We start from the raw sequence: 14,419 nt of genomic DNA, 5'->3' as shown, positions 1-14,419 counted from the left end.
AATGTTTCTCTTCATTTTACCCTTACAAAATAGAAATGCAGCTAGTACAATGTGTTATATTTACTCCACAAGAGAGAGGAAGTCTTACTTGTGTGTGTGTGTGTGTGTGTGTGTGTGTGTGTGTGTGTGTGTGTGTGTGAACTTGTTCTCCCAGTCCTGGTGGAGGGTGGGGAGAGGCACCACTGATACATGCGGAAAGGGGACTGTCTACCAAGGGACAGGTGGCCTGGTTAGAGAGAGGCAAAGTTCCCACAATTGCCTGTCTGGCTCCAGGACAGAGGGCGCTGCCGGGCCTGACCCATCCGAGCAGCCCCTCCCTCCCTCCCTCCCTGACAACCCCTCCCACCTTCTCACCCCTACCTCCACAGGGTCAGGGTTACTCTCTCACCCCTGGCCCACCGACAACCCCCCACCCCTCCTCCACTGTCACCTGAGCCACACAGGTAAATGCTTGACTTTATTTGATGGATGCGGTTTCCCACGGCGACAGTGATGTACGCAGGGCCAGAACCTTCCCCCACCCCCTCTTATACTGGTTGAGACTGGACCTGGAGTGGTGGTGATTTTTTGCTGATAACCTCCTCGGTGCACCCCATCTTGGCCAGGGCGAGGGAAACTGGAGAGGACAAGACATCCTGTGTGACGCTCCTGAGTGTATGCCTCATCAGGCTAAAACAAAGAGGGATCCATTCAGAAAGCTCCAATTAAGGCACATCAAAATAACAGACTTAGTGCTCTAATATCATAAGACTGCATAATGACTCGGTTTTTATTTGAAGGCATGTGTAAAAGTGTTTCTGTGCGAAATCAGTTAAAACTTTAGCATAGATAAACTAAATTAAATGAACTGTTAACTAACAACCCTATTATACATTATAGGTCGGCTCTCCAAATCACACGTTAATAAACAACATAAAGGATGTTCTGTTCTTTATCAATGACAACCCCTCCCTCCATCTCCTCCTCTCTCCTCCCAGTATTAGCAGATAGTGATACATTACAGATAAGCAGAACAATGGCCGGGATGAAGGCCTGGATCACAGTTGTTTCTTATCTCTCACCTCATCTGCAGCCTGTGGATTCTCTGTCAGAGGATGTTGTTAAACCAAGTCAAACACTCAAACATCCTGTGGCATCACCCTGCCTATAGCCCACAGCCTGTCACCCCTGCCACACACACACACACACACACACACACACACACACACACAAACTCACACACACAACGACACACACACACACACACACACACACACACACACACCTCCTTTATGGCAGTTCACACTTGGATGGGGCCTAGTAACTGTGGATAATTCACTGGCCTGAGGACCCTGGATTAAAAATATTCTTTTCAATAGGCCACTATAGCATATTAGACAAATGTTTTGCGAACCATATCACAGTAAGCAGTTAGCTTACACATGTAAGTTAGCTGAGATGCCCCTGATTTGTTTCCAAGCTATTGCACTAATGTAAAGGTACATGTAGCATTCATGAAGCTAAACTTCCCCTCTCCATGCCAAACAACCCCACTGTTTAAAATGAGACTACACGTTAATTTAAGAAAACTTTAGTTTTCAGCAACAACCTGTTGGTTTATGCCATTGAATAGTAACATCTTTGCCATTAAACATTTGGAACCATCAAGAAAGAAGTCTTCCTCAGAAAAATATAAGCACCAAACATTTATTTCCCCTAAATCTGAAAAAAACACCAAATTTATATATATATTATAAAGATCTTGTCTTGTTTTCTATTTTGTGTCTTTTTTCGGTTTTAATCTATTGTGGTGTTATATAGGCACATTTTCACATGAATGAAAAATACATACATTTCTTTACATTTAATGTTGACTTCAATAGTTTTGCACAGGAGCTGTACTAGGCTGTATGAATGCATTCTATGTATTCTATATTTTTTTTGGAACAAGTTCTTGGATTTACTTCAGTTATGCATTTGTCTTTGGATCAAGCTTTGAATTTAGCCTGACCTGGGTGACTGAGAACCTACACATTTGATTTTTGTGTATATACAAATTTCAATATATTCCACAGTGTGATTTATGTGACACATGGTCAGCGTTCACTGTTTCTCTACACAGTGTGCATTCACGGAGCCGTACATATGTGAATTGTCAGACAGAGACACCAATATTATGTCGTTGCGGAATCAGTATGAAAAGGGCTATACGACCTTACTCAGGCCTGTGTGAGCACTGATTCAGAGGAGAGACGGAAAGCCGTTGACTGGGATCACTCTGAGCAGCAGGCATGGTAATCAATGACACCGTCCTGGTTATACTGTAAAAAAAGAACAACATTTTTTAAAATCAAAACAGGGTGGGGGGGGGGGCAACACCTCATTGACATCATTGCCTCCCTCTGTTTCCCTTTGCCTTTGAATATCTTTATCTGCAGTATGTTTTATAAAGTTGCCCAAACAACACAACTCCTGTTTAAAGAAATGTCACTCTCCATTCCATTATAATTACTGGTGACATAGCAGCAAGACTAAGATAATGCAGACTCACATCGGCTAAACCAGCTGCACAAAGCGTTTAGAGAACAGCATAAGAAGGCATTTTCAGAGCCCTCAGACCCTACTTGTGTATATGAGAGTATAAGAGGAGTACAGAGCGACAGGAGATTGTCCACTAGTTTATTGAAACTAGGTTAACAGATTTAAAAAAGAGACAGAAAAAAAAGAAAAAAAAGAAAAATGGTGGGCAAATTCTTAGGTGGCTGTAAATATACGTGGGCAGCCTGCCCAGGTGGCTGTTCATAGTTACCTACGGCTACCTGTACCTGGCTAGCTAACGGATGATGCTAGCTAAATAGTTGTAAGTGTGATATTTTCTCGTATTGGATCACATAATTTATTAATATATAAATATCATGGTATAACTGCCCAATTCAACTCAAATTCAAGACAATTTCAGAAACTTAGATTACAATACCTCCATTTTCGGTTTTATTTGCTTCCTCTTACTAACAAAACAACCAAAGTACAAAGTTAGAAGGCTTTTGTGGATTTTGGTTTCCATTGGCTTATTAAAGTTATCTAACCTCAGAGTAAACTTCTGAGGGTGTTTCTTTTGCCAAACTTTAATCAGCTGTAGCCCTCAAAATGCTTACACGATAGCAACCCACACACACACACACACACACTCAAACATATACACACACACACACACACACTCAAACATACACACACACACACATATCTCCTCTGTAAAGAGAGGTGGCCCTGGTGCAGGCAGGTTAATATTAGGAGCACTTGACAACAATGGTGTGTTATGAGGTGCTGCAGCGGTAATAAGGTCTTTGTTGGGACTTTAGAGCACAACCACATCACATCATTACTCATCCTGGGAGACCAGTTGCCAGTCGGCATGGCAACCGGGACTTGGCTGAAGCCAGATGCAAGACCAGAATCTCAATGTGCCGAGGGTGAACTAACACACAAAGACTGCTCCAGAGGAAGGAAAAAGTTTACAAGTGGCCAGGTCAACCCCCGACCACTGCCTCCAAGACAGGGTAGAGCTTATAAAATACCCCCAAAAATTCTAAATGTTATTTGAAGAGGAAAATCAAACTTGATATGAGAAGATAGGAATAAATTGCAAATGAAGTGCACACCACAATAGCATTATTTCATTTAAATCTGCTTCCATCAATATTCAACAATACTATTTTCCAACATTTTATCATGCACAAAAAACTTCCTATCCGATAATGTAAAAGTCTCAATGGATTATCCAATCAAACAGGAAATGGATTCCTCTTTCATATCCCTCTTCACAAACTGTGTGAATGGATAGATTAGGGCTGGACAGAGCAGTCAGTGGAGGTATGCAGCAGGGTGACAGTCTCATCCTGCAGGTTGTTGGGTGTGTTGGGTCAGTGTGGAGCGGTCAGCAGCTGCTGCCTGGCCTAGGTCCCACAGTTCCCAGGCTGGGGGGATTGACAGGCCAGTAATAAAATCAGGTGCCCTGGTTGGGCTGTGTGCAGCCCATTGTTCCCCCAGCAAGGCCCGCGGCTGCTGTTTACTTTCTCCCATATGCATTATTCAACGGCACAGGAGCTCCCGGAGAAAGGGGCCCCATTCAGGGATCCTCTTGCCCTTGTTTTGTTTTGCTAATTTTCAATTAAAATAAACCATCTCTTGCCAGTGCCATGGCTGAGTGGGGAAAGAGAGAGGGACACTGTCCCTGCCATTCAGGCCGTCTGAGGAGATTAGACCACATGTATAAATGAGAATAAAGTGGGATGTATCATTTTTACAGTCAGTGATATGTTTTTCTATAGTGGGATTTAAATTCAGACAATGAATGGGGTTGGTGTTTCAGTAAAGAGCATACGCTGGCCTCTTATTTATGTCATTGTTGTTGAACATGTCCCCCAGCATGACCTCATTTCTTTTTCAAATAAGAGGATTAGAAATGTAAACAAAATCAAATATCTTCAGATTTATTCTCAACAAGTGCGTTTCTGTTCTGCCAATGCACATTACGATTCGCACCCTTGAGGTTGCAACTGGAGGATTCCCATATGGCAAAGGAAAGTGTAAAACTAATCACAAAGACAATGACTCTTCAATAATGACTCCCAGAGGTCATTAAACGAAGTCAGACAGGACAGCCTGGACTAATCAATAAGTGCAGTGATAGCTCTCTTTTTAAGTCGCCTCTTTCACACAGGAGGGGGCCGAGCCAACCTTGTGGAGCGCAGGGACAGATGCGGCGACAGTGGGGAACTAGCAGAGCTAAAGATTCACCACACATCTGTCACTCCAGCAGGGGCGGCAGCTCTTAGGCTGCCCCCACTGACAGCCTGCCTGCCTGCCTGACGCCATGCCTACCTGTGGCTGTGGTTGGGGTCTTTGGTAGGCTTTACCATCTGCTTCTTCTTTGGGGTCTGTTTGACTGATGTCCGAAATGTCTCTCTATTTCCTTCTCTTAAACTTTCCCAAAAATGTCCTTTTATGTAAACCCAACTCTCAGCCCGACAACATAATACAGATTTCCTAAACGATATATTTTCCTCTGGAATACCATATACAATATATCCAAGGATGATTAAAAAAAATGAGCATCTAATCCTGTATGGCAACACATCTTGAAACTGATCCCTTGAATACTTTACAGATGGCTGTTGGAATTTATCCAAGTTAAAATACTGAAAAAATGCTTCCTTTTGGCCAACACTGAGTTGTGCGCTGCTGCTGCTGCCCTCTTGGCCAGGCCACTCTTGTGAAAGAGATCTTGATCTCAATGGGTTGATTACATGGTTAGATGAATAAAAATTTGAAAAAAGTATTACATCCCCTGCTAGCACCAAGCTGTTGTTGTTTGCTGTCATGTGATAAATGACCTGAAATCAGTTTTTCTTTGACCCTCAAAATGGTTATTGCTGTATGCAGCAAGAAGAAAATACATGGTGGTAAAAAGTACTGGAAGAAAAAAAAAGATTTTTGGTGAAGTAAGTTTTTTCCCAAGGGTAATGAATTAGATTATTGGCTTGGGGTTTGACTTGTCAGCATGTCCGTTGCTGGTTTTGGAACAACTTTAAACGCACACACAAACACCTGATATCTTACATCCTACTCTAAAATGACCTTTGTGAAAAATACTGGCAGGCAGTCTTATTTGGCTCATGTCCAAACTCTCTCTACCTGTCAAACTCTGATAATTACAGAGTTTAGTGGCAGCCTGTCGAAGCCTGTTATGGGTCTCACAACAGCCAACATTCATTCAACAAATAATTTATTATACAACATATATGTCATCATTTACACTGTCAAATTCAGATCTGATTCTGTCTTTGAAGAGAAATTGTTTCTCTCGGTGGCAGCGCACCCACGCTTGCCTGTTAGAGGGTGGTGAGTGGGGCTGTGAATGTGGAGGGCCTCTTGGCTCGGCTGGACACAGTCTGTTCCCCTGCTGGGTGCAGGTGAGCTCTCATTGAGCCCCCAGCACCTGCCCTCTTTGTTCCCTTGTTGATGGCTTTATGGCGTGAAGGGGATCCGTCTGTCTGGCTCTCGTAAAGCCAGCGGCGCGAGGCCTAGTAAAAAGCCACACTGCTGCCAGGGCATTGTGTGGGGGCCCCGTGGCTCCCAGAGTGACCCCACCAGCCAGCGAGAGGGACCAATGTTTAGCACCCAACATAACTGATGCATATAATTACAGTGCACATGCACACGGGAATTTACATCAGCGTGAAAAAATAACCCCAAAAACATGTATGCACATAATGTCATACATGAAGTTATACAGTCCCCAGAACTTTATAGTGAGCACTGTAAGTGCTACTTTAAAAAAAAAAACTCTTTACTGATGTTGGCAATTTTTTATTTTATTTCTTTTTTAATTCCCTCAAAATAAAACTTCAGTTTGAACTGATGTGGATAAAATAGATACTTTCTAGACCAGAGATAAAAAAGACTACACAACAACAAAGTGATAGAGGGTGTAAAGAGACAAAGTACATTTACAAAAGCACTCAACTTGAGTACAAATTAGACATCCTAGTTTATTTTATGCCACATTTATACTCCATAAATTGGATTGAACCTATTAATACTTACTACATTGCTTTAAGAACATACGCTATTATATTTGCAAGTTACTCCACAGATTAAAACATTACATATCCAATCTAAGGTCTACAAACCTCCTATAAAATACAGCATGACACAATGTAACATAAGAAACTACTAAAAAGCATTTAAAGTGAATGGAATTTTCTTCACCTTGGTCAGTTGCAGCATTCAAATCCTAACAAAAGCGTTCAAGATTTTGACTACAATAAAGTGAACTTTCAACAGCAGAAGAGGAGCAGCTTTACAATTGTGACGACTTCAATCTTTGATACCTACATATATTTAGATGAAAAGAAAACATTTATTTAATTTTACTTGACTTAAAAAGTTTCATATTCTGGACTTTATGCAGTATTTCTTCTACATTGTGAAATCGAGAGTCTAAAGGACAAGTACTTCTGCCCTCTCTTATAATTTAAGAACATTTGAACAACTTCCACTTCTCTTTTTTTATTTTTTCATCAACTACTTGGGTGCAAGAAGACCCATTTAAGAGCACAACAGAGTCTTAGAGTCACGTTGGCCCTGACTCAGGAACTTCTCAGCTCATCCTTTCTTCTTCAGAATAAAAACATTTTCTTTAAATTGATAAACTCTCTATACAAAAAAAAACACACAAGGAAAACTTGCTTTACAAGTCTTTTAAAACAAAATATATCCAAAGACACATCAGAACTTTTTACGTGTAAGGCTACAGTCTGTGTCTAAGAGGGTTTGTTGAAACCGTCACATCAGTTTGAGGGGATCTCAAGCCTGATAGAACAGCTCAATGGCTGTGGGAGGTCAATGATGGCAGAGAAATAAGCGCTACATTAATGTTTAATTTATATGATTTTCCTGGATATGAAATCTTACAGATAAGCTCAAGCAAATTAAGTGTTTGAAAAGAGGGCCATAAGCTGTTCGGTATTTGAGATCAGGGTCTTTGAGTAGGAGCATCTTAGAAACCAATTACCAGACAAGAAATAGATCATTATTTTTTCTTAGAGGATTGGGTTGCGGGGATGTGGGGTTGGGGGGGGGGGGCAAAGGTGGTTGCTAAAAGGAAGGGAGGGTTTTTGAGATTGAGGAGGGAGGGCACAATAAAGACATAATCATCTACCCTCAACTTTTCCTATCCAACTTTTAGATTTTAATTTGCCGTCTGTGAAGTGGTACCTAATTTACTTTCGCCTCATCCCTTCAATGCACCATTGTTGCCTCGGCTGCGATTCAGAGCTTCCTCTCTTAGCTCACCTCGGCGTGAAATTGGTTTAATGAAGCTGAAAGGTATGGGGCTCTCACAACACTGTGGATTCCAGTGACACTGCTTGATCCTCCTCTCCTCTCCTCCCCCCTCCAAATCAACCCAAACTCCCTGCGCACTCGCATTACGGTGACAATTTATAACACACCCCACAAAAGATCCCTATCTCACACATTACATCAGTGCATATTACTGTCCCTTTGACAGCGCCAACCCTCAGCCTGCAGGGGGAGAATAGTGACGGGCCTATCAGAATCAGGCACTTCAAATTATCAGCCAATAACTATTATAACGGATCAGCTTTGAAACCAGAAAGAAATACAGACAGTTTTAAAGTAAGAGGTAAATACGGAAATAAGAAGAAGAAAAAAAAAAGATTAAAGAGGTGAAAGTAATTAGAGAGATCAACCTCTCCTCTTTTTCCCACCTCGTCCAATCTGACCCTGTGAAATGTGTTCTCCTGTTACCTGTCCTCTTGGGTGTGGTTTCTAATGGGAATGGGAAGGAAGTCCTGTGGGATTATTGTGTATGTGAGCGTGTGTGTGTGTGTTGTGTGTGTCACACTAATATGATCCCCTTAAGTCATATCATTTACATCTTCTCGTCCCCTTTTAGGACAATCGAATGGAAATCCATCCGTAACCAAATATTCCAGCCTATCTTTTCACTCATTTGAGGCCCAGTTTGGAGCTGAGACGGAGGAAAAGAAAGTAGGGTATATGTGAGTGTATGGAGACGGCCGGATAGGGAAGGTTTCCCATGCAAGCAGGGAGTATGATGAGCAGCTGTTTGGATCAAGGGTATAGGCTCACAATGTTTCAAGTATGTCTTTAAACAAACCTAAAGGGCCTGCAGAAGTGTTGAAACAGGTTTGCGTGCGGTAATTTTTCAAAATTTCAAATGCTCAAAATGCTCCGGTATAATTTAAGTGCTCAAGGACAAAAAAATGCCAAATAAGTTTATCTGAAGCAGATATAGTAAGTAACACAGATCTCTCAAAGTTACAGACTTTTTAGTACAAAGTTCCATGTCTGTGTAAACATACAACTGAAAAAAAGAACTGAAAAAAAAACAGTCCCTTGAGAAAGAAAGTAGTTCCTTAAAAAAACAACTCTTGCTTGAGAAGATATTCACTAGATTTGAGGAGAGGAAACTCAAAGCATCATGTATTTCCTTTCTTTTAGGTCTATAGGCTTGGTAAAAATGAAAATGATTAATTATCAAAACAATTCAATGTGACTAAACAACTAACTCAAAAAAATATTTTGGCCAGGTGACAAAAAAAGATTGAAATCCCACTCAGACTTTTACCTTGATGAATAAAGGATCGAAATCTTGGCCTTTAGATTTGGCATAACAAAAAGTAACATGTCTGATCTCTGATTACGTACGGTGTCCAAATCTGTTTCAAAATTCTTCTTTTTTGCTTTGCTATCTGTCCTTTAATGCCGAGAGGAAGACACAATATTTGTCAAGAGAAAAAAGAGGAAAACAATAGAGAGAAGAAGGTTCAACAATCTTTCAGAGAAAAGAGAATAGAACAAGAAAGCGACAGGGCTGACTCACAAAGCTTTCTTTACACTGTAATGACACGGACATTATGCTGAACTTTGCCTGCCGTAACTCTAAAAGAACGACCACTTTCACTGCTGTGGCGCTCCGGCCAGCCTGCACCACGCACTGCTGTTTGTCTTTCAAATGCCATTGTGGGTGAGGCCACTAGTGTACGCACAAAGTGCCTGTTACAACTTTCTATTCACTGTGGGATTGTGAAACTAACAAAGGAATGTCAAATTACCCGCGTATGATTTTGTGCAATTTGGAATAACCGACCATCATCATTTTATTGAAGGTGGTAAATGAGTTTTAAACACTTCCTTGTTCCCTGGAATTTCAGTCCCTGAACCTAGTTCAGTGGCAGCATTAGAGTAAGTTATGTATATACAGTATTTGGCTCACATGCACATTCACAGAGAAAGTACAGCTAAACTGTTGTATTTAGCTTCTTCCCAAGGTAAAACCTGATCCGCATTGAACCCAGACTGGGAAGATTACTGCTGAACAGAACCACAGGAGTGCTATCTTTTACAGGTAATTACTCAATTATCAGTAAACACTGTCGCTGGAGACACAATGGCAGCGAGGGGATCACACAGGCCGCTGAATGATTCACTTCAACACCACAACAGCATGCATTCACAAGGAGGACAGCCATGTGAAGAGGAGAAAAATTCACTACACCTGCTTGGTGTTGCATCCTTGTTCCAAGATACAAGATAAGAAGAGAGGCTGGCACTAAAATAAAACAGGGAAATGTTTTTTTTACTTCAACATGTGAATTCATGTTTTAGCAATAAAAGTGTTTTTTATTTCGGGTTCATGTAAATGCCTAATTACTCTGCTTGTTTTGTAGTTAAATTAAGAGCCATAAACATCTCATTAATCAGTCGTCAAATGCACCACGCAGAGATGTGAATCACACCACAGGCTGCCTTCATTTAACATGACTGCTTTTCACCACTAGTGGGTGCTAGTTAACAGATGACATGAGGCTCCCAGGATCCCCTGCAGGCTCCAACTTAGGGAAAAAAGTTCTTGTTTGAACAGTGTTAGGAACCAACATTGATTTCAGAGGTTTGTTTAAAGACACAGGTTAAGACAGAGACAGCCAGGTAGGTAAACGGATAGAGGAGTTTTTTTTTGTTTTTTTTTAAAGGCTTGGTGTTCGGTTACACTGAAGATGAATAAACCCAGAGTCTTTTCATTAGGCTGTAAACGTTTAGGAAGAATTAACAGGATCAATAAGATGTGACACTTGTCCTGACATACTGAGCGATGAATGAAGAGTAGAGCACATGTAGAGTTTCTACATCTCTTCAGTTTTATTTCAGGCTGTGGTTTGTTGTAAAGATTAGTCAGAGTGTTGCATTTTTTCACCTGAAGCGTGAAAACAAACACACACTTACACATGCCCAAGGATGGAAACTCCACAAGGCTGTTCCTGCCTGTGGTCAATGGTCACACACCTGTCCTAAAGCCACGACCCACAGTCCTTCACTGCGGTCCCACACACGCTCACCACATGGGTCAACACACACACACACTCCTCTGCACTGAAGCAGCCCTGCAGGCTTTCTAAATCTCTCCTGAGACAACCTGCCGTGAGGTAATGAGGAATTAGGGGGAAGAAGGAGGTCTACTGAAGATTTACAGGTTTTAACTCCTGTTACTGTCACCCAGGAAGAGCTACAGGCCTGTGGCTATCAATAACAACAACAACAACAAGCAGCTTCCTTACAACACAAATCCACCACACAGCTACTGCTGGGAGATTTCTGAAAGGGAGGGGTGGGTAGTGGTTTTGAGTGTATCTTAATTTGCAAGTCTGTCATAAACTCCATAAATAGCCCATAGGTGCTTTTTTAAAACTCTTAAACCTAATCCTGTTGGGTCGAACATTTAAATAAACAGAATATTTGTATATTTTGAACAACTCCATACTGACAAAACTCAAGATGTGTTATTAAATGATACAATCAATTTACATAGAATTTCAACAAAGGCACTGATTAAGATTTTCTAGTACGAGAGGGCAAACAGGGATTGCGGGATTATTCTGTTAATTTAAAATGTTCTTATTATGTCTGTGTGTTTCATTAAATAGTTTTAAAAGTGGTTAGATTTGAGGATCATACATACATGTCTGTCATATATCTTAAGGCATGTATGCACTGGGTCTACATGTTTTGTAAATAAATAAATGAATCTATATATATATATATATATTGCAAATGTAACAGTAAAATTTTAAAAAGCAATTAACAACACAGATAAATATATGTTGTTGACCTGCATTTCTAGCATGATGGGATAGGCATGTTGTCCTGGTTTGACTTTAAATGTATTGTATGAATGTTCACATGGTTGAATTTGTCCGCAATGTACTCTGTGTGTTCTCAGACGGAGCTTGTGTGACAAACTTCTGTGGACACTCCTCATTCCAGTTTGCTACTACCAGGAGCGAACCAGTAAATAATGCAAAACAAGAGAGTTAGATCTCTGTTGAATAATCTTATTTTCCTACTTCTTCCTGTTAAAACACAGTCTGAGTTTGTCTTTGTGAATTTGCTCATAATGGTTACATAAAAGTCAAATACTTAATTCGGTGATAAACTGACGACGATGTGTGGGAGTTTTAAAAATGATTTGCAGCTATTTGACGATCAAAGGAGACATAAATGCTTCCTGATTCAATCTTAAAGTGATAAGAGATGTCTCTGATTTCAAGTTAAGATCCAGCCTATCATTGGCAAAACAACCTGATTGTAAGAACTACAAAATGATCCTCTGATGCGATATTGGCTGTGTTTTTGTGGCTACACACTACAAACTGTGCTACAACAATCGTCACCCTGAACCAAACATGCACACGGAGTGTGACTCATTCAGATGCTATGAAAATAACCATAGGATTAAGCACTAAGCACTGATTCATATACCAGATGACTGTAGAAAAACCATAATGACTTAACTTTTGAAGGGGTGATTCTCTTCTGTGTGTTTCATTTTGAACGTCTGGCGTTCATTTTTGATTGAACCTTTTCATAATGAAACAGTTAAACTATGAACTGGTACACCTTTCTACAAATTGACCTTCATGACTGTGGGAAATATGCATCACAGAGTGTGGATTCATGCTGAAAATGATTGATACTGAATGACAGACAGGAGGCTCCCTCTCTCTCAGTTACGACAATACCGTGAGCAGATCTAGCAGAGGGGCCCCGTGTTCAGCGGATGGGCTTACACCCTGGACAGGTATGTACTGTGCAATTACCCGACTAGTTCAGAACATGCAATAATCAGTAGGTGCCGTACCATTTAGTATGGAGGCGGTGGTGCAAACAAGTTTAAAGAGAGCCCACTAGTGTCAGGTGTCGAGATTTACTCCACCTGACTAATTTCCTCCCTTCTTACCACTGCAGAGAAGGTTGTTCTGTGAGACAAGGACAGCAAGACACGGGCCTCAGTGGGTGTGCCCAAGCCTGGGAGAATGTGTGTAGGTGTGTGCACTGTTTTAAAAATAGGGCATGCTTGACAGACAACTGACAAACCATACGCATGTGTGTGTTTATGTTTTCGTGAGGTAGAGCGTGTGAACACGGCTCGATTGTGTCTAGGTCTGACACGAGGAATGAAGAGTGTGTGACACAGGTGGAGATGTAGAGTGTAGAGATGGCAAGAATGTGTGTGAACAGGAGAGGGTCTCGGGCACAAGTGCATGGTGGATATTTGGAAATATAAGCAAATAAAAAGTATGCTCACATGCTTGATAACATGTATGGAGGATGCACTTTGTTAGTGTGTGTGTGTGTGTGTGTGTGTGTGTGTGTGTGTGTGTGTGTGTATGCATGCGTGTGTGTGTGTTTTCAGCCATGTCTGCAGGGTGAGGTGGAGGCTGAAGCTTTGGCAGCAGGTCTGGCACGTCTTTCAGGCCCAAACCTGCAGAGGGGAGAGTGAGAGAGAAGGGAGGAAGAAAGCAGAGGTGAGAGTCTGCCTGTATTCATGGGATATGCTACACTTCAACCTCACCATCACTCAAAACACTTTAAAAGTAGTATAAGTCATAATGAAGTAGGCAGCCAAAAAGTACATCACTGAATTCATGCTAAAAGGGATTTCCTATATATCTCTACCCACATCTACTTGTTTTCTTTTCATCTTGCTGGGTGGTAGCCGTTCTCTCTTGATAAGGTCTTGTTCAGATTCATATTTGCACATTTATCTTCTCTCTTATCCATGGGGCAAAAAGCGAGCATGTGGGGTAACTTTGTTTTGCTCCGACATCTCGGCCAGGCGCATCGCTGTTGATTAACACATTGTGTTTTAGCGGTCAAGCATTTCAGGAATGTGTACAAAATGTATTTGTGCCACTGTTTTCTAAAGGGAAAACGGAGTTAGCGTACCCTCTAATTGTGCAAACACTTCCTCTTTAGTTTCATGTAAGTTGCTGGAGGTGTTTCGTGTCAGTATATCAGACATGTTGTGATCCACGTCAACAGCTGGACTCCTCACTCACCAAGTCGGTTTAGCGCAGTTTGATCAAGATTATGTGTTACATTTCCAAATTAAGTCAAACCTCTGCTGCGGATATTGCGAGATAAAAGGATTTCCTGAATAATATCCAGATAATACCTACACCTACACAGGAACACTTCTAAAGAGCGTATGTGTTCCCCAAGGCAGTAAATCACTCCACATTGTGACCACGGCAACAAAAGTGATGTTGGAGAGTGTATCAACTCCATAACCTCAAAGGAAATCTCTATTCAGGGACCATAAAAGAAAGCCTTGGCCTGCTATCGCTGTGGGGCCGCTTACAGAAAGAGAGAATGGATTAAGAGAGAAAACAGAGAGAAGAGTGTACAGGTGAAGTCCTATGGCTATGGAGGTTTGCTCAGCTGTGCGGTATTCTTTTCTGTGCCCCACCCAGTAACCAAAGGCTGGGATATCTTTCCATTTCACTCTTTTTTTTTCCACCCTCCCTCTCTTTCTGCATCTCTCTCTCTCTCT

General features: G+C 41.3%; 1 long non-coding RNA gene across 1 annotated transcript in view; it reads right to left on the bottom strand.

Annotated features, from left to right (window-relative positions):
* Positions 1 to 5,745: 5,745 nt before the first annotated feature.
* The window catches only part of LOC136179967 (uncharacterized), a 40,568-nt gene continuing 31,894 nt past the window's right edge, over positions 5,746 to 14,419 (bottom strand). The window contains exon 4 of the long non-coding RNA XR_010666878.1: positions 5,746 to 13,348. This is a non-coding gene — a long non-coding RNA (uncharacterized lncRNA). The remainder of the gene's footprint in view (positions 13,349 to 14,419) is intronic.

Source organism: Labrus bergylta, chromosome 9, assembly GCF_963930695.1.
Source record: "Labrus bergylta chromosome 9, fLabBer1.1, whole genome shotgun sequence".
NCBI lineage: Eukaryota > Metazoa > Chordata > Actinopteri > Labriformes > Labridae > Labrus > Labrus bergylta.
This window is presented reverse-complemented; position numbering and strand designations above follow the sequence as displayed.